Source organism: Mus caroli, unplaced genomic scaffold (assembly GCF_978045245.1).
Source record: "Mus caroli unplaced genomic scaffold, Mus_caroli_1 scaffold_9, whole genome shotgun sequence".
NCBI classification, from domain to species: Eukaryota; Metazoa; Chordata; class Mammalia; order Rodentia; family Muridae; genus Mus; species Mus caroli.
In genome coordinates, this window is record NW_028227264.1 from 108,502,547 (window position 1) to 108,523,388 (window position 20,842).

At 38.3% G+C, this 20,842-nt stretch overlaps 1 protein-coding gene across 2 annotated transcripts in view; it reads right to left on the reverse strand.

Moving 5' to 3' along the window:
- The window catches only part of Syt1 (synaptotagmin 1), a 530,426-nt gene that overhangs the window by 413,572 nt on the left and 96,012 nt on the right, over positions 1–20,842 (reverse strand). For both annotated transcript variants that reach the window (XM_021173812.2, XM_029482352.2), the window contains exon 2: positions 12,578–12,678. The gene's annotated coding sequence lies outside the window, so the exon portion shown is untranslated. The remainder of the gene's footprint in view (positions 1–12,577; positions 12,679–20,842) is intronic.

Here is a 20,842-nt window from a genome sequence, read left to right on the forward strand (position 1 = left end):
AAACATTGCAAAAGTCTGAGTAACCACGACAGAAATCACTGTTACTTCATTAAGAGGAAATGACAAAAAGAATTCTCGGGTTAACCAATTTCTTTAAAATGGAATGCACTCTTGTGCACTAGAGATCCACAAACTAAGTAGAATATTAAATATAACAAGAAATGAAGAAATATTTGGTGGTAATAGGATTCAACTTTATGGTAAACACAGGGATTATCTTTATAAGGTCAGGCATATGCCTATACTACTTCAAAGTACTTTCAGCCCTGGGAGAATACAATGTTAGCTTTTTGTTCTTAACGTTTCATCTTGTTAGAAGGGACTGCTGGGAAAATATCCCCTGTGTTTACAAGAGAATGGAATCCGAAAGTACCATGTAAGTCTGAGTTCTGGCCAAGCAGAACGCAGGCCAAGAATGTATCATTTCCAAAGTTGTACATGATGTGCCTTTCCGAGTTTAAAAAATAATTTCTTATCCTCAAAAGTGACATTTTATAAATTACGAATAGAGTTGTTGTTTTTAAAAATTATAGATAAAAAACTGTTAACTACAGATATTTTCATTGGATAATTATGGTTTGCGATGATATTTTGGGTTGATTACAGTAGATTCTATATGGAGAATATTAGGCAGTGCAAATAAATTTAAGCTATACTGATTGTCAATCATTTTATAGAGTATTATGCCACAGACTAAATTATAAATTCAATTATAATTATAGTTTTCTTAAATTACCCTTTGAAGTTACCTGGCAGGAAAACCCTCCAATATTATTAAAGTCCTTGAATGACATAAATAAGTCATTATCAGAGTATTTGGTTTTAGGCCAGGGACAAGGGACTGTGGGTGGATATTTTCCATATCAAAACAGACCTGGCCTCTTGGTTCTCCCAGCATCCCTCAATCCCTACCTGGCATACCCTGCCCCCAACCTTGAACTTTCCAGCCCAGGGCCTAGGCTGTCCTTCCCCCCAGACTTTTTACTCTCTCCCCTCTTCCCTCCCCTTCTCTCCCCTTCTCTCCCCTCCCTCACTTCCCCTCTTCTGTCCCCCCCCTCTGGTTCTCCTCCTCCTCCTCCTCCTCTTCTTCTTCTAGTTTATACAGAGTCATTAAAAGTGTAATATTTTCCAGATACTTCCAATTCCCCCCTTTTTTTACTTTTAAGATTTTTCTTTTTTTATTAGATATTTTCTTTATTTACATTTCAAATATTATCCCCTTTCTGAGTTTCCCCTCAGAAAATCTCCTATCCCCTCCCCTCTCCCCCTGCTCAACAACCAATCCACTCTGGCTTCCTGGCTCTGGTATTCCCCTATATTGGGGCATCTAGCCTTCACAGGACCAAGGGCCTCTCCTCCCACTGATGACTGACTAGACCATCTTAATATGCAGCTAGAGCCATGAGTCTCACCATGTGTTTTCTTGTCGTTGTCTTCTTGTTCTTCTTGTTCTTGTTCTTGTTCTTGTTCTTGTTCTTGTTCTTGTTCTTGTTCTTGTTCTTGTTCTTGTTCTTGTTCTTGTTCTTGTTCTTGTTCTTGTTCTTGTTCTTCTTCTTCTTCTTCTTCTTCTTCTTCTTCTTCTTCTTCTTCTACTCCTTCTCCTTCACTCTTTCTCCCCCTCCCCCACCCCCAATGATGACTCCTGTGCCCTCAATCCTTGGGGCTAGTGAACTTGTCCCAGAGCAGCTTCCCAATATAGCCTTTACCATACTCTAATCTGGCTTGAATTGGCTCATTTCACTGGAGGACAAATAACCTACCACAGAGCAGTTTCCAACCTTCTTCCTAATGTTGAGACCCTTTAATACAGTTCCTCATGTTTAGGTGACCTCCATCCAAAATTTTTTTCCTTGCTACTTCATAACTGTAATTTTGCTACTGTTATGAATTATAATGTAAATATCTATGTTTGCCGATGGTCTTAGATGATACCTGTGAAAGGGTTGTTCAGTCCCCAAAGGGGTGGCAACCCACAGGCTGAGAACCACTGCGATACCACCTTCTTTCCTGTGATTGCATATTAAGATGGAGGAGGCCTGCGAGGAATTGTCAGCAGTCTGACTCTAGTCTGCTTTAGAAGAGCTGTTGAGATGTCTTGCAGACCAGCTCATCTTCTTCTTACCTAACATCAAAACAATTACAATATCCGAAGGTTAATCTGATTATCCCTCAGGATCAGCAGCCATCACAACAGGGAACAGATTTAGAGAGTCCTTTTTTTCCATTTCTGTCTGCTCACAACCTTCCCTCATTCAGAGTGAGGTAACAAATTCCTATCAGCTAGAAAATGGTGATATTGTGCTCATATTTCAGAAACTTCAGGTTTATCATACTAATTTAATATTTCAGGAAATTCCCAAACTTACTGTACTATTTAGTTTCCATTCTTATCTATAAAGATATGGGTAAGAAAGTATTGAAAAATGTATTTCTCCACTCTCGGGCTAAATCATACCAAGCTTTTTCACAAAAAGCTAAATAATTCGCATTTAAAAACGGTAAAAAAAAAAAAGACTTCAAAATCCTTGTCTGAAGTACATCCGTCTTCATATTTCATTATTCTTTTCTATTGTTTAAGCTGTTTTGACTCTCTCTGTATTGTCTCTCTCTTTCTCTCTCTCTACATGGGATAGAATGAGTTCACATTTAATGTATATTTATTTCTTATTTATTATCTTAAAAGTTCTTTATTTTTTTCTTGCGATGCTATTACAATCTGAAAATAAGTGTGGTAATATTGCTCTTTCTATATTTTAATTCCTTTTTCAACTAAGAGAGTTAAAATTGTCTATAATAAAGAAGACATACCTAGGATTATTCTTATAACAATCCTATTTGAATACCTTAAAATGTTGCTTATTTTTGGCAGTTTACACTGGGAACTTCTCAGAGATTGTGAGCCCTTCTAATTTTCTGTGTAGCTGATATTTTTGTGTCATATAATGAGTTTATTCTATGAATATAGACTTTCAATATATTTTCTTTCAAATTTCATTGTTTATTGTTGTTTCTTGATAACAAATTCAATGTACACTTTATATTCAAGATGATAATAAAATGGATATATTGCAATAGTAAATGCTGTTCCATTGCTAAAGTCTTTTTAATAATCTTGTTAGGCGATATCTAGGACATAAGGCACCACACCATAGGTCTATAAAGATTTGTAATTGTCTTGTTAAGTTTTCATCCAAAAGCTAGTAAAGTTATTTTTAAATATTTCATTTTCATTTTATACTTTTATGCATGCAGGTATTTTGCCTGCATTTATGTCTGTGCACAACTTTTAGGGCTGCTTCCCATGAAGGCCACCATAGGGCATTGAATGCCTCCACGTGGATTTACAGATAGGTGCCAGTTGCTATGTAGGTGCTGGGAACCACACTCAGGATTGCAGGAGGAGTAGCCAATCCTCTAAACCATTGAGTCAACACTTCATCTCTCTTTCTGAATATTTCTTACTAGTTTTTTTTATTAATTTGCCTTGGTAGTTGGTTTGTGTCTAGGCATTGTTCTTCTGTCCATGGTCAATTAATGAACCATGCAGTAATTGCATGTCTTTTTGTCTAATTAGATGGAACAGTATGATACTCTAGTATTCAAGAATAGTTCCGATGCCTTAGTCATTTTCAAAGAAATCGCTTGCCAGTATAAACAGGATGTCTATGATTATACACTGTATGTTGGAAACATCTGCCAATAATCCCCATAGCACTTTCTGAGTTCTCTAGCTCAACCATTCTATGCTGACTATAAGTGATTGGAAAAGGAGGGCATGCGAGTATAACCATTAACTAACTAACTAACTAACTTGTAGATTTTTACTATTATAGGATACTACAACAGAGTAGGTATCTGCATATGTACAGCTGTAAATTTCCAGATGCAAATTTTCAAAACCATGGTAGGTCACAGCTAAAGATGCTTCAAAAACTAGAAAGGAAATGTCAGGGGAGCAAAGAGTTCACATTTGAAATACCTTTTAAGACAATGACAATATAAAGACTTAATGCCCAGATCATGAAATGGCCAGGGTGTGGTAGAGTCTGTTTTAGATACTTGGTTGGCTCTCAGGAGGGGTACCTCTCTAATATTACTATGACCTGAAAGATTTGGACAGATATATCAAACAGTAAAGCTGGTTTTCACATTATTTCATTAATAAAAGCTTTTAGTTTAGTGCATAGAACAAAAGCATTTTCTTGCTTAAATATTACATCCAGATTTTAACTAAAATTTTAGGGAATGTCTACTTTATGGCTCAAAGCTATTTTTGAGTGGCAACCCATTTGGTGCTCAGTGTGTCAATCTCAGCTCTAGACTGGCAGAGGGAGAATGATCACATCAGCCTGAGGCAGAGCTTGTCTGTGCAGTGCAGTGAGGGTGTCTCAAAACGGGCACCGCGAGCAAGCAACCAATAAAATCAACATTATTTGTGAGTGGAAGACTTCTTTAGGCATATTTTTCAAAAGATGAATTTATTAATTTATTATGATTGATAATGTGCTCATGTGAATTTGGAATTTGAGTTTCCTGATGATCTGTATTTAATACCCGAGGCTATCCTCCCATTTTGTGGTGCCTATTCTTTTGTGTTTTATATTGTATTTTGATTGATGAACTTGTTCATTGCTTCCTGCCCCCCCCCATATCTTCTTTATATATTGTTTCACAGTTTTGACTTTGAATAACTTTATTTTGTCACAGGAAATCTATAGATTTCTGTAAAGTCTACACTGCTTTCCTCTGGCTTGTGATGAAATGATCCTGAGAACGGTTCTCCAGTTAAGAAATTTTTTTTCTTCAAATCCTGAAAGTTTTTTTGCCATGAGCTCATAATGCAGTGTTTTTGGAAGTCTGAGAAGATACTTGGTCAGCTTTCTCTCTGTGTCTCTTAACTTCCTCATCTCCCATTTTTGCCACATGTGACCAATCCACAGAGGTTCTTCAGATGTGACTCAAGAGTTCAGTTTCATCCTGTTTGATTGTTTCTTCTTTCTTGCTAGAACTTTCCATTAAAATTATAACTTTGAAAACTACAGGTTTCTTTTGTGTAAAATGTGTCTATCTTATAAGACCTTCTTTGCCCTTATTGAGTTCTATTACTTGTGATGATTTCCATTTATTATTCCTATTATTCCTTTATATTCATTTAAATGGTTTATATATGCTTTTCAATTTTAACCTCTCTCCCCCTCTTTTAATAGTTTCTTTTTCTCTTTCTTTCTTTCTTTTTTTTTCTTTTTTTTTTTTTTTTGCAGCTTGCTTGTTCTTTGTTATTCTGGGTCTCATCTGGAACATGAATCATTTATCTGTTTCATTGTAAAATGAAAATTTTTGTTTGGGTTTTCTTCTAAAGTGGTCCTTTATGCTCTGCATCAAAGATGCCTCTTTATTTATTGTGGATTTCCATCAGTTTCTATCTATGAGGCTTTGAAGGACACATGGACACAGAGCATGTATTTTCTGTCTTCATAGTGCTTGGGCCAAGTCTGACCTTGTCACCAGCACTGGTCTGATCCCTCTGTTATCTTCTCTGTTGCATTCAGATGTGCAAGTACCTGTGCTTTGACATCTTTCCTAGTCTCTCGATGCAATGAACTTGTTGCTTCTAGAAATAAGTGACCTTCTTGTGGGTATGAATCTATGCAAGATTTTCAGTTCAGGATTTCCAACCCAGTTGAGCACTAAGCCTTGTGCCATGAGAGATCCCAAAAAAGGGATCTATGTTTCCCTTTGTGGTTGTGACATCAACCCTCAGTATTCAGGCTTTGCCTGCAACTTCTCCTTTTCTGGCTTTCAGGGTTATCTGTGTTTGTTTGTTTGTTTGTGGTTGATTTATGTCTTTAGTAATACATTCTGAGTAAAATATGTATGTGTCCCAATCAAGGTAATGGTTGTTCCAGAATACAAAAACTGCTGATACGAATCAAGTTAGCAGCCAGTGACTATTCTGGAATCTAGATGCCAATGGTTAAATTGGACAGTGTTGCACTTGGCAGTGTTAGAAGGAAAGTACTAGGACTTGAATGTTTATGCCTCTCCACATTCATATGTTAAAATCTAACCCCTCAGCCTCTGGAAGGTGATGAGTTCACAAACTGTTTTATGTTTATGGATTAGTGCTCTTACATTAAAGGCCTAAGAGACACCCCCTTGCCCTTTCTGCTGCAGAAGGCTTCCACAGAAAGGCAGTCCTGTAGGAAATAGGCCATCAAGAGATACTTAATCTTCTAGCACCCTGACCTTAGACTCCCCAGCCCAGAGAACTGTGGGAAATTCATTTCTGTAGTTCATAAACTGCACTGCCTAATGGTCTTAGGTGAGAGCGGGCCCCAGGGAGCAGTACAGACAGCTTCCTAAAGTTCATAACTATACAGACCCAAGCAAATTTATGTTCCAATGATTCCCACTGTTTTCTGTGTCCCTACTGAGTTGGAAAATAGTGTTCCATGTGTCTGAGTGTGCTATTGCTTTCTTACACTCCTCTGTGGAATTATGTGAAGTTCTTTTGTGTTCAAGTGAAACTTCTGGGGTGTTCAAATTATGTTTAGTGGCACAGTATTTAAAGAGATTACAAGTATGCCCAAATGATAATTCTTTTACATGTCGAATACTTGCCAAACTACATCCAAATAATACAAACCAACACCAAATATGCTAAGATCAAAGCACTGTATTACTTTACAATAGAAAACTTTTCTGAAAACACTTTATTTGGCTGAAATAACATAATGAAATGAAAAATGTTATTATTAAAGTGGTGCTTAAATAATTCTAACCTAACCTAACCTGATCCTTTTTTTATTAGATATTTTCTTCATTTACATTTCAAATGCTATCCCTAAACCTCTCTATTCCCCCCCCCCCTGCCCTTCTCCCCAACCCACCCATTCCCTCTTCCTGGCCCTGGCATTCTCCTGTACTGGGGCATAAGATCTTCACAAGACCAAGGGCATCTCCTCTCATTGATGGCCAACTAGGCCATCCTCTGCTACATATGCAACTAGAGACACAGTTCTGGGGGGCGGCGGGGGGTAGGGGTCCTGGTTATTTCATATTGTTGTTCCTCCTATAGGGTTGCAGACCCCTTTAGCTCCTTGGGTATTTTCTCTAGCTCCTTCATTAGGGGCCCTGTGTTCCATCCAATAGATGACTGTGAGCATCCACTTCTGTATTTGCCAGGTACTGGCATAGCCTCACAATCCTTTTAACTGATACTAATTCAATCAATGACTAGTTTAGATGAAATGATAAAGCATTGTGGATGATCATAAATATTCTCAAAAGTGGATGCATGTTCCCTCATTATTATCAGTTTCCTGATTTATCATCAGCATACCAATTCAGTCATTTTCATTCCTATTGTCAAAATAACATTTCAGAAATAACTATTTGCATACTGAGTAGTCATACATAAGCTTTTCTGAACTTGGAATTGGCTAGCCCAACTTAATACATGCCAAAGTCACTCTGCTAGACAAGCAGCAGAGAACAGAGTGTTTGTTTCGATGTGTCGGAGTAGGACACTTAGTCACTGTAAAATGTGATTAAGAAAAGGCTCAAGATTAGATAAAAGCCCTTTCTGGCCTGGACTGTGGGGTTATGATTCTACAGTGAAACATTGCATGCACCCTGCCATCCTTTAGGCCAATCCCTCTGGATTTTCTCTGGCAATTCACTTATCAATAATACAAATGTATTTTTTTTTCTCCTTCTCATTTTGGTAGACCAAAGACTTACAGGACTCAAAACAATTGGAGCAGATGATTTTTGTTCATGATTGAACACAGGAAGCACTAGTGAGGCTAAGAAGAAAGGACAAAGAATAAGCACAGTCAGAATGAGCACACTGACAATATTTGGTGTGTCTGAACATTTGTGTACTTGTCTCTTATCAACCATCTATGTCTCTGACAAAACAAAGCCTCTTTGCATGCTGGGACCAGTATCCGGAGGTTGTCAGTGGGACTGGTATTTTAAGATTTTAGTGATCTCATTGTTGCAGGCTCAGGCATGATCATCTCAGCCTTGACCATGGGCAAGAATTGTTGGACCAGGGAAGAATAAAACAAAGATGGGTTGATTGGAAAACTAAATACAAGAACGTTATCTAGGAATTTCCTATGTGACAGTGGCAGTACTTGACACTGAGTGTCACTCATGCAACTTTGAATCATCACTTCCAAAGACTGGACTAATAAGGTCACCCTGGAAATTTATACATGGACAGAAAGCAATATTGTGGTAATCCAATTAAGCCCATGTTTGCACAGTAGTTTCTGGAAGCAGCCAAATTGAGATTGAGTTGAAAGCCACAACGTTGCCCCTTTCTGTCCTAAGAGTCCCCAGATGTTTACAATGTTGCATTCTGTGTTTACTTACAGTTCTTGAGGACACATAGAAAGGAAATGTGGTCACATTTAATCTTTCAGTTTTCTTTAAGGGCAGATGAGCCAGTTTCTTCCTGCAGTGGAAGACTTACTCAACACGGAGGGATTTGGGCTCCACAATAACTTTCTAGGATAGCAGCTACTAGGAACACAGATTCTTTTAGTCTTATTTAACTAAAAATTAGAGATGATTAAAAATTATATGCGGTTATTTTTTTCCAGTTTATCTCTTGAGATCTTTGACTGTTTCATTTCATAGACTACAGAGGCAGTGAGTCACACGCCACATTAAGACATGGTACGGGAAGACTTTAACTTGAATTTATTATTATTATTTTTTACTTTCAATAGAGAGTTTTAGTTATGAATAAATAATTGTGTTAACTTTCAAGTTATCAGAGCTGTTCTTTAGGTTACATGGAAGGGATAGACCTCCTTAAATTCCTAATATAAAAGAAATAAAATATGTGAAGTGAAACCTACTCCTTGAGGTAATCAAACTCCTGGTCTTTCATCGCCAAATACAAACCCCATCTATCCCTTCAACTACTCAGATTTAATAAACACAAAATAAAAACAAACAGTAGAATAAAATATAGAAATTAAACAATAGTCCAAATTCTATTTGTCCCGTAAAACGTCAATAAAAAATAATAAAATGTGTATAGTTCCTAATACAAAGTACATATTCAGTAAGAATCTCATAAGTCAACTGAGCAGATGAGAGCATATAGGCAGCAACTGGTCACTTTTGTTTACTTCTTGAAAGATACAAAAGATCGAACAGTTCATGCTGCTATCCCATGTTCCTGCATTTTAGATAAATATCTTATATTCTTTCTCATCTTTAGTTCAGTTACAATCAAACCTGCTTCCGTTTGGTATGGATATCTAGAGCAAATCATGAAAGCATTTTGTCTAATTGATACAATTTCAGGAATCAGAAAACATTGTTCTGTACTGTGTATTACTTCAAGTCTCAAGTGTTGCAAACCACAGTGCTACAAATAACATTTTAGTATAACTTTGTCAATTAAAGAATGAATCAAATGTCATTTATAGCGTTGTTTTTTATGTGAGATGCATTTTAGATCCCAAATATTTAATTTATGAATGAAACTTAGAAAGCAATACTCTCGGTACTTTTTTTTCTTTTCCTCTCCAAAAACAACCTTGGAAAGGATGCGATACCTTTCATTCACTCACCCGATGTCCCTTGCCCTATTCTGCTTCTTCTTTTTTTGATTTTTCAAGGGTACTCCTGGATTTGGAAAACCATGCAACCCATTCCTATCATCTCAAGATCTGTTTATTTCACAATGTCAGTTGACCTGCTGATAGAAATTTGTGTCTATTTATTTTTTTCTTTTCAGAGTCTTGCCTCAGTGGGTGCACCATGTAGGAAGCAAGAATTAATTTTATGGGTCAGATGTTCGCTGTTGTTCTCCTGCTAGAGCTGATGGTGATTTTTGCTTTTTTCCAGTGCCTGAGGTAATCACAACATTTTGTATTTTTATAGTTCAGGAGACAGTGCTCTGTCCCCTAACTCTCATTTAAGTGTATATTTATTTACCTTAGAGGTGGGCATACTGAGCTGGAAAATAGTATCTAAGTTGTTTGTACTAAAACTAAAAAAAGAGAATATTCTCCAGATAGAAATGACTCCTCAAGAGGAAATTCTGAACTTCAGTCTCAAAGATTTGTCATAATTTTATCAGTAGTGTATCTTTTTAGACATCCACAGTAATTGTTGGAATTTTTGAGGAAACAGTGCATATTAGATTTATAATGTGTTAAAACATAAGTTATTTATTTAGAAAGAATAAATAAAGTTAAATAAAGAATAAAAAAAGTTATTTATTTAGTAAAGTTTTGGAGTCAAAATCAATGCTTGTACAGGTTATGACTGGAGTGTATTCTCTTTTTTACTATGGTAAAGATCTTTAACTAGAAGACTTGAAATCAATGTGTGTGCCCTTGGTTTTATTAATTAACAATAAATATGGAATTTTAACTTCAAAATATTAAGCTAAAAGTAAGAGACAGAGAGGGAGGGAGAGAGACAGACAGACAGATCCACCTATATTGCTTAGTATAGTCCCAGGAAATATTATATGAATGAAAATTTAAATCCAAATTTAATTTCAATTTTTCTATGTCAATGTCATATGCAGTATTTTTGCATATATTTTATATCAACTTCTTTTTATTGCTTTTCATTAAACCTTGTAGTTTGTAGCAATAAGCTGATATGTATAATTTGAATGGTAATCTAATACCCAGTCCCCAAAATTCTGATTCATGCCTGGAATGGAATCTCCGAACACATTTTTTTTTTCTGATTTTAGGCTACATGTTGAGATGTTTCCAACATAGCTGTAGACTAGAAGACAGCATCAAAGTAGAAGAGAATCAAACAGAGATATTTTAAGCTCTATGTTATAGGAGCCACCATCCCAGAATCAGGCATCTGTCTTTCATTATGGAATACTTGGAGTTCTCATTATACATCAATGCTGCCATAATTATTTCACAGAAAATTAAAGTGCTCTTGACACCGTGTCTGAGCGGTTTTAGAACTGACCACTCTTTTAATAACCCGTGTGATGAAATTATGGTAATTTCTAAAAGCACACTTCAACAATAACAGCTGTGACCCTCTACAGTCAAGTCTTCCTGTAAGGAAGACAGACAGTTTTAGTCCTGAAATAATTTATCCCTAAAGGAAAAACCTTTTGTTATGACATGATCCTACTGAACAAACCAACATACTTTCTGTATACTCATTTTTTTTAACTTTAAAAGTTTGTTGTTTTTTGTTTGGATACACAGTCTCACTCTGTGACCCAAGCCAGCCTTGAACTCCACAGCTATCTCACTGGAGCAGATGCTGAGTGCTAGGATTGTAGGGATGAACCATTACTCTGGTATCACATCACTCCTAGTATAGGCATACGTAATAAAATAGACATGAAGATGAAACTTTTTCTAATATTTCTCATACATAAAGTGGCAGTCATGTCAGACAGAGGTGATGCTTAAGGAATCCCACAAGTCAGGAATGCCAAAGTTCAAATAAAAATCTGTGAGTTACCAATATTACTACACAGGACTGTGTTTATGCCTAGGAAAAGTGTGCTTGAAATATCTTAGAGTAGGGAATAATTTGATTGGTTAATGAAGAGTCTAAGAGTGATCATTGAATTTGATGGCATTCATTAGATAAGACATTCAAGCAGACACTTTACAGCCTCATTACAAACTCTAACACATGTAACCGTTACAAGCAATACCTTCACCACCCGCACCCCATATCATACTAAAGAATGAGATCTGCCACGGCCCTAGAAAGCACTCCTCAGAAACAAATTTTGTTTACACCTCCTGCCTCCCCGACCCAGTACTCTTGCTAAAGTATCAACTGTGTGGCAGGTCCCCAAAGCACAGAGGCATATGCCATGGCATATTCTTTTAGAATGCAAGGTTGCTCACGGTCATCTGCAGATAATGAACCATGACAACTTTGGAATCGATGAAGTACCATCTAACCGGGGGTGGAGGATGGGGGTTGGGGGCGAGCGAGACATCATGAGTGCTACCTTAAGTAGCCCATCAACTAAACTAACTCTTCAAACATATTTAGAAACTGTCACAATTCCGGAATATATGTCAGATACTAATGTCTCTTGAATATAACGAAACAAAAATTACAGACGCAGTTTGAGATAGATAATCTTCATGGTCAACTTGAATTGTCCATGAATTTAGCATCACTTTAGAGATTGGTGCCACACACGTCTGTGTTCGTGGCGATTAACTGAGCCGTGGGAACTCTCCATGGATATGGAACAGGATAGAATAAGGGGGGATGGGTAAGGAGAAAGTTATCTGAGCACCAACAACCCCTTTCTGTCTGCTTCCTGGCCAACATGCTGTGAAATGAACTTTGCTGCTCTGCCTTTCCTTCCCACTACAGACTGAATAGTGCAAAACCATTGTGCAAACCAGAAGTCTTTCCTACCAGAAGTTGCTCATACAAGTGATTCTGTAAACACAATAAGAAAAGTAACGAAGACATTCATGCTGTCTCCACAAATGTCCCCACCACATCCTGGTATGGACCGGGAAGGCTATTGGTCATCGGCCAAGCCCCCATTTCCAAACCATCTTGCTTTTCTGAATACCTTAACGAGATGTTCTGCTGGAGCTCTCGGGATGGCAAGGGCAATGTCTTCTGATCAGACTGCGGATGTTGGTTGTTCAAGCGCGCTAAAGTCTTCTTTTCCTTGAGAGAGAAAGCATGGAAAGAATCTGTGAGTGAGCTGCTGCCTTGCAATTCCTCACATGCTTTTACTATTGACTGGATATAGACCTCTGTGTACACGGCCCATTCATTATTCATGCCCTACTTCAGTTTCCTCGACTCCTTGTTGGGATGGGCGCTCCAGGCTCAAACCAATAGGTATGAATCACGCCGACATTGTAAATCTCCAACCAAACAACCAAGCAAGCAAACAAAAAAACAAAAAAACAAAAAAAAACTGGAATATTAAAACATCTCAGAAGAGCAACTTGGTTTTTAAGAGCAACTTTTTCATAGCTCCTTCTGAGCTACAATGATCAATGACACGAGTCCGCAGAGGAGAGACAGCCTGTGCTGCCACAGAAGGAAGGTCCCCAGTGGAATTTTCAGCAGGGGGAATTATCTCCCGGCAGTTCAGATTTTGTTTTGCTAACAAGACTCCATGTTAGGAGACCAGAGAGCTATCCTTTTCTGGCAATGTTCCCCTACCTTTTCAGAATTATTAAAAAGCTAACCTAGTCTATTCTGATTTGGACATCTCATTGTGAGCCGCAGCAGCTGCCGCAGGGCTCATAAAAAGGGAAGACATTGTTATTTACCCAGGGAAGATATTGAAATGCTGTGTGTTGTACATAAGCATCTGACTGGTAACGATGCTGTGTCAAGAATTCTAGCGGCTCCCTCCCTTAGCCAATGTCTTCCTCGTTGCTTGTTCTCACGGATTCTCTCTCTTTATTTTTTCAGCCTTAATTTTTGTTTTCATTAATCTACTGCCTGCTTCACACACCTACTCTTTGATGTACAGATAAAAATAACTTTGCTTCTTATTTCTGCAATCAAACCTATGCTCTTATATTTTAAGATGTAGAGTATCATGGTTGGAAAACTCAAGGGACTTCTCCTGAAGTTTGAAGTAAGGCTTTGCATAAACATGATGTCGGATACCATAAATGCATGTAGCTTGTCATTTGTCAAATAAAAAAATAAGTTAATTAAAAAAAATGGATAGAGCTGCCATCAGCAACCAGACAATCCTACTCTCTTTACAGTTTGGTTTTCAACTCTCTGGAGGGAGCTTACATGGTAGCATCCTCTTATTTGAGGATTCAAGTTTTCCTGCTATATCATAAGTAAGTGTGTAATCCCCTGCAGCTTTTCATCGTAATCAGAATATGATTTAATAATTCATCTGCCATTGCTCAGCAATCCCTTTTACCAACTGATGGGTCAGGATCACACTCGCATAAACCCACCAGAAAATGGGATGATTTCTGTGTCCGAGAAAAGAAATCACAGTCCTTGATCTTAAAGAACCGATGCTGCATGAGAGTGTATTTGTTGAGTGGCTTTTAAGTCTGTTTCCTGGTATAATAGAACGAGGTGAGGTGGCTCCAGCTCAGGTTATCTCTATCTACTCGTTTAAAACTATAATTTACGCAGTGAATGTTAGATACTTTCGTCTTGCATTTGTGAAGGCTGGCAGTTCTTAGAGATTAAAATTCAAAAAGACAGGTGCTTTCATTTTAAGAAAAATCAGACTTATAGAAAAAAAAATAAATTGCCAAGTGACACAATGTATGTTGAGGATACGCCAAGCACACATGGGATTTTTTTTCAACCTCAAGAATAATTCTAGTTGCTCATTGAGAATGAAGTAAAGGTGGTTATCACTGACATAGGCAGAGGTATGTGTGTGTGTGTGTGTTTGTGTATGTGCCCTTCATCATATTAAGGGGCATAAGTACTCAAATCATGCATATCTGAGCTATTACAACCTGGGATTAATTGCTCTAGCTAGAACTTCAAGTACTATATTGAATAGACAGGGGGAGGGGGGGTAGCCTGGTGAGCAGGGGGAGGGGGTATAGGGGGTTTGTGGAGGGGAAACCAGGAAAGGGGATAACATTTGAAATGCAAATAAAGCAAATGTCTAATGGAAAAAAAAGAAAAAAAAAACAACCTGGAATTATTTGATAGTTTACACAATTATACTCTTCACAACTGTATTATTTTCCCACGGTGGTTTCCAGCACAAAGTAGCTTTTCCTACCAGCAAACATCTGTAAGATTTCTCTCATGGCTTTGAGTCTCAAAAATATTCCTTTTTCAGAGAAGAGGGCTACTAGCATCAAATTTTCCACGACAGGGGAAAATATATGAGCAAGCAAAGCATACGAGTTCTGGAAGCCAAACAGTAGAGATTAAAAGCCATCTGTCATTGGGAACGTGGGCTTACTTGCAAGCCACGGACTTCCAGCTGTCTGGTGTAAAACAGTGGTAGCACAGACTTTCATACACAGACTAGACTAGAAGACTGGTTTGCATAATCCCATGGTTGAAGAAAATAAAGCTGCCATGGACATAGTTGAGCAAGTGACTTTGTGGTGTGGTGGAACATCTTTTGAGCATATGGTATTAAAAACAAAGACATCAAGAATTTTGCAGGCAAATAGATGGAACCTGAGAATATCAGCCTGAGTGAGGCAACCCAGTCCCGAAAGGACAAGGCATATACTCACTGATAAGTGGATATTAGCCATTAAATACAGGATACCCATGCTATGTTTCAGACTCAAAGAAGCTAAACAAGAAGGAAGGCACAAGCGAAGATGTTTGAATCTCAATTAGAAGGGGGGAATAAAATAGTCATAAGAGGCAGATGGAGGGGGAAAACTGGTTGGGGGAGGGGTTTGGAAGGGGAATGGGGGGTTCAGGATCAGATGTCAGGAGGGATAGGAGAGATGGACAGATGGTCATGAGAATGAATAGAAATCTGCAACTGACAGGGGTGGGTGTGGGAAGACAGCATCACCAGGATGTCATAGAGACCTGGAATAAGGGAGGCACCCAACAATCAATGGGGTTGACTGTAGCTGTGATTCACAGCATTGGGGACATGGAACCTGAAGAGGCCACTTCCTATAGCCAGGCAAGAACTTCAGTGGAGCGATAGGGACACCAACCCACCCACGAAACTTCCCACCCACTTATCCTGCCTACAGGAAATGCAGGCACAGGGGATGGAACAGGGACTGAGAGAATAGCTAACCCATAACAGGCACAACTTGAGACCATCCCATTGGCAAGCACCAGTCTCTGACACTGTTAATTATACTCTGTCATGCTGGTAGACAGGAGTATAGCATGGCTGTCCTCCTAGAGGCTCCACTAATTAGCTGATTCAGACAGATGCAGACACCCACAGCCAATCAGTGGATGGAGCTTGGGGACTCTTGTGGAAGAATAGGAGAGGATTTCGAGCACTGAAGGGGATAGGAACTCCACAGGAAGACCAACAGAGTCAACTAACCTGGACCCTGGGGCTCTCAGAGACTGAACCACCAGCCAAAGAGCATACATTGGCTCAACCTAACATCTGCCCCCCATCCCCGGCACATCTGTAGCAGATGTGCAGCTTGGTCTTCATGAGGGTCCTGAGCTAATGGACTGGGGAGCTATTCTAAAAGCTGTTGCCTGTCTGTGAGATATGGTCTAGCTGGGCTGCCTTGTGTGGACTCAGTGGGAGAGGATTTGCCTATAGCCTCAAAGTGTCTTGAAGTGCCAGGGTGGAGGATACCCAGGAGGAGGCCCCACCTGCTCATCAGAGAAGAAGAGGGGGATTTAGGGGGAAGGATTGTGGGAGAGGTGACAAGGAGGGGGGGCAGTAATGAATAGGAAAAAAAAAAACCCTTCCAGCTCCAGCCAGAAACAGCTTTGCCCTGAGCTGCATAAAACTACACGTTATCATCTGCAGACATTTGCTATAAAAATCAATTTTTTATTTTCTTAGAAACAGTTCTATGCCAGGAAGAGTCCAGGGGATAAAGAAGATAGGAAATACTGACTTGATCCCAATGCCACCCTACGGTGATTGACAGACTGTCCTGGAGTGAGATGTCTTTTAATTTATCAATTGCTTTCGCCTATTTCACAGATGTACTATAAATTTTATTGAATAGACATGAATTACTGTAATATTCTCAGCATCTGGAATAACCTTCCTTCCAAGAAAAACTGCCCGAATGACTTCCCCAGAAAACATTTCATCTTGAAATGTGTTCATTTCTGCCTCATTCCTTATTATTATTATTTTTTAGTAGCTAATTTATTTTGGTTTACAAATAGCAGGCTTCCCCCATGGCAGTTTTCATTTTCTTCATTTTGGTTGGTATTCCCCTCAGCGAGCATTTTCTCCCCCATCTCCCTGCCTTACCTCATCCAGAGATAAGCCCCTCCCTCTACTCCTAGTGTTTCCCCTTTCTCTTTGACAGCATATACATTCTATGCCCTTCCTACATTGTTCCCTTTAGGACTCTTTTTATTCCCTGTCTTGGTGGCACCTTTCCAGTTTCCTGGCATCTACACTTACTCCACGTAAATACACATATGGAAACATCAGCAGCTAAGGTCTGCATATATATGGGGAAACATGCACCGTTTGCCTGTCAGAGCCTGGGTCACCTCACTTTATACATTTTCCAGTTCTATGTGGTTTCTTGCAAATTTCATCTTTCCTTATGGCCTAATAGCATTTTATCCTGGAGTGCTTTTTCATTATCTATCATTATTTCCACTTCCTGGCTGTTGTCTGTAGAGCAACAGTGAACAAATATCTCTGTAGTAACATAGGCAGACCTCTGGGGATATCCCTAAGAGTCCACACACTCAGTAACATGAAAGCTCTATCATTAATTTTTGGAAAAGCGCTACTACACTGTTTTCTGTAATGGCTGTACCCATTCAGTCTCTCACAGAAGGGAATGAGGGCTCCTCATTCTTCATCAGCATTGACCCTCCTTTGTTTTCTTAAGGATAGCCATGATGGCAGAGGTGGTATAGAATCTCCAAGTAGGTTTCATTTGCATTAGCCTCACAGTTGAAGATGAGGAATGGTTAAAAATATTTATTGCCAGATAGCATTTCTTCTTCTTCTTTGTTTGTTGTTTTTGTTGCTGTTCTTTGTGTAGTCTCGATGTCCAGCTGACAGAGATGTCTCTCTCATTCTGTAGACTGTCTCTTCAGTCACTTAACTGGTTCCTTTGTTCTTCAAGACTCTTGTAATTTCATGGGGTACCATTTGCCGAGACGGTTGGCTGTTTAGTGTCATTTTTTAAAAGGCTAATTGGAGTAGTACTTTAATATGGAAAATTAACTTCCTAGAAGCCAACGTGGGGTAAAAGATTCTGTTAATCTTCGAAATGCAAATAGAAATGATTAGCTTAGGGTGTATGACCTCACACATCTGACCTCATGGATAAGCAAATCACAGACAATAGACCAGCCAATTACCCAAGACACGAACATTTAAAAATAATTACAGTTGATTCTCGCCCCCCCTCCATGTTCTATATTTGCATGTAGGATTCTTGACTACAACAGGCAAAGGAAAAAAAATGGAGGAGAGAAAGTGGCAGACTAGACTTTTCATTTCTTTTTCCTAGCTGAAGAAATAATTTAGGATTAGATGGTTTCTAATTGTATAAGAAACCTAGAAAGTAAAAACAAACAAACCAAATGTAAACTTCATAACCGAACAACAACCAAACCCCTCAGGAATTATCCTTCTTTTTCCCCCTGCTACTATCTCCTTGTGGACAATAATACCAAGTCTGTACATTCTAAATGCAGAATGGAAAATTGCTTGTGTTTATATACTTATTTATAGACTTGCAACAAGGCTTCCTAATTCTATTCCTTGAAAAGATGATCATAAATGGAAACTCGTATGCCCAAATGTACACCTGGTGGGTGGCATAAATAAAATCTCTGCCCTACTTCCCAGACCTCAGTCTAGTGGCAGATACCCATGTTGTATAGGTTATACATTGCCCCAACTCATTATATACAGGTTGCGACAGGCCAGCATAGCACATTACCTTTGTCTAAAAATTCAGAGTTCTTAAAAGTAACAAAAATACATAGAAAGTTTTGCTTTATTACAACTATGGTGTTTTGTCTTTTTTTTTTTCAACAATGTTTGGGAAAAATCTTTTATAACACTTTTCTTTGTAAGATGAAAGGTATGAGGACATTTAGTATAATTTTTCATTGTGCAGTTATAAGAAAAAAGTGAATTTGAAAAGCTCGTCTCTCTTGCCCGATGGAGTCCCCGGAAAAAAAATTAATTTGCTTTTGTATTTTTTTTCTTGAATTCTAAAATCTTTACAAATGCTAGTCTGTGACTTGTTAGAAGTTGGTTTTGTTCACTTGAACAGCTATCTTGGCTTTTCCTTTGTTAGCAAGGGATAATGAATACAGTATTTTTTTTCTTTTGTAAATTCATTTTAAAGTTTGATTTCATAGTTTTCAAAACAGGCTCAGACGTCATCAGTGAATACATTTATTTGCCAAAGAATCATCTAGTTTTTTGCTAAACACCATCCACTGTGTGGAAGTTACTGGTGTTAAACTGCGGCTCTGTTGAATGACAGTGGCCCGTGGCTCCCAGGTAACTAAGGGCAGTGGTCACAGCCATAGTGATCACTGTAAGAATTTATGTAAACTGAACCAAAGTGTATGCAACCAAGCACACAAGTTGGCAAGTCGATTCTCCCTCTGTATCCCTCCCCTCTTGCCTTGGCTCTAACGTCCTAGTTGTTAGTTTTATGCCAATAACCATAAAGCCAGTCACAGTCTCATTTGAATAGACTAAGAAATGAAAAGTCTTCTCTCTACAGCAATCACTCTTGTAAACTCAGAACTGCTGCAGACTAAGGGGCAGCAGTGAATGGAGAAGGGAAACAGATGAACCAGTAAGTCACAGAGATGAGAATTCAATGGAATCAAAGCTAAAACCTGCAGCACGTTGCAATGGCACTCTCCTCAGTTCTAAATTATTTCGGAGGATGCCTCTGAGTATTTCAGTAAAATGACACATCATGGATGTTATTTAATAATGTGTTAGCTTTTGAATAGTGATATATTGTATACTAAAATAATATGACTATTTATTTGACTGCAGACTGAAGTTAAGGAACAATGGGTGAAATTCCGAATGGAGAAAACTTGTGAGTGATATCCAGATCTTTTTTGAGAGCTGTGCTCATCTTCACTGATTGGTTACTAAATGCTGTTAGTCTTGGGTTGCCATGGCATTCTTTCTTTCTCTTTAAATACAATGTGAAAACTTGAATTCAGTCCAACCTTTGATTTTATAATTCATATAAAAACATATATTAAGCCATGTTCTCCGAAACCATTGTTCTTGAGATAGGATGAATAAATCCAATTCGACATAAGCACTCACTGAAAAGGAAAAAAAGGCCTATAAAATATTAGCCAAAATACAAAAAGGCAGTGTGTGTTTATACTGATGGAATAGCTAAGTATTATTTTAAAATAAATAAGTGAACTTTTTATGTAAATAAATAAGCTGTAAAGAAACCATGATGAAGATAGTGGTGTGTAGGCCATATAGTTTTCAATTTACACAAAGGTGTTTTAATCCAAAAAGAAAAAAAAATCATACTGATAGAAACAAATGTAAAATTACAGTCCTTTTAAAAGGGTACTATCATATCATATAGTTGTTTATTTTGTATGAAATATTTTGCCTGGGCTAAGCCTTTACTTTCCATGTGAAGCTGATTGCAAAACATGGAGAAACATGGAAAGAGCAAGCACCACCCAAAGGACCAGAAAAGCTCCTGCTCACGCAGCTTGGGAACTGGCAGCAACCTTCTCCCTCTCCGCTCCATCCATTACCCCCTTTTCTTTTGGAATTCACATCCTGCTTAGGTAATAACAATGTAAGTAAAAGGACTAACGTCACCCTTAACTGAGCAACTGTGTGTACGAGATTCCTCCGTCCAATGTAAACTCCATAGTTTATTCCAATAACTACGATTTCCCCCCAGGCCCATGAGATTTTTCTAATTAATTGATTGTACTGGATAAAAGGAAGACTAAGAAATTAGTTTCTACCCTCTAACGTTACCTCATACTTCGGAGGGCATTATGAAAAAAGCCTTTCCTTGTTTGTAGTGCTGGGCTCGAAGCCAGGCCGTCCCACATGCCAGGTAGAGCAGTACCCATTACCCAGAGAGAGATGCTATCCTATCGAAGCTAGCCTTTTATAGTGTTCATAATCAAGCCTAATTAATGACAGATAAAATTTTAGAACATTATATAAAACTAACAAATGCTA